General features: G+C 48.4%; 1 protein-coding gene across 1 annotated transcript in view; it reads left to right on the top strand.

The window, feature by feature from the left end:
• The window catches only part of VWF (von Willebrand factor), a 125,850-nt gene that overhangs the window by 79,804 nt on the left and 45,449 nt on the right, over positions 1-597 (top strand). The gene's annotated exons all lie outside the window — the stretch shown is intronic.

Genomic DNA, 597 nt, shown 5'->3' on the forward strand with positions numbered 1-597 from the left:
AGAGACTGACTTGCACAAAATTCACTTGGGGCTGCAGTGCCGGCCCACCCTCCATGTGGGCCATTCACCTGGGGCTGCAGTGCCGGCCCACCCTCCATGTGGACCATTCACCTGGGGCTGCAGTGCCGGCCCACCCTCCGTGTGGACCAGGTCTCATCTACGTCCCACCCATCTTCTGCATTGTGTCTTTATCTTTCTATCTCTGTGGATTTTTTTTAAAAAATGCTTTAGGACTCTGGGTGATTCAGCTGGGCTGGTGGCGTTAAAGTTGAGAGCCTCTTAATGGGAAACCTTGCCTCACATATACATAGGCACACACACATATATACACACATGCACACAGAGGTGCACACGCATATAGACACACTTATACTCACATGTATAAACACACACACAGGCACCCACACATATACAAGACACACACACACACACACAGAGGCAAGCACACACACACACACATATACACATATGCACAGATATACACAGGCACACACATATAATACAGGCACACAGCCATACACAAACATGCACCTACCCACACATACACATAGGTATACACACATACACACACACATACACACACAGGCACACACAAAT

The sequence above is a fragment of the Bison bison genome, unplaced genomic scaffold (genome assembly GCF_000754665.1).
Source record: "Bison bison bison isolate TAMUID 2011002044 unplaced genomic scaffold, Bison_UMD1.0 scf7180017864213, whole genome shotgun sequence".
NCBI classification, from domain to species: Eukaryota; Metazoa; Chordata; class Mammalia; order Artiodactyla; family Bovidae; genus Bison; species Bison bison.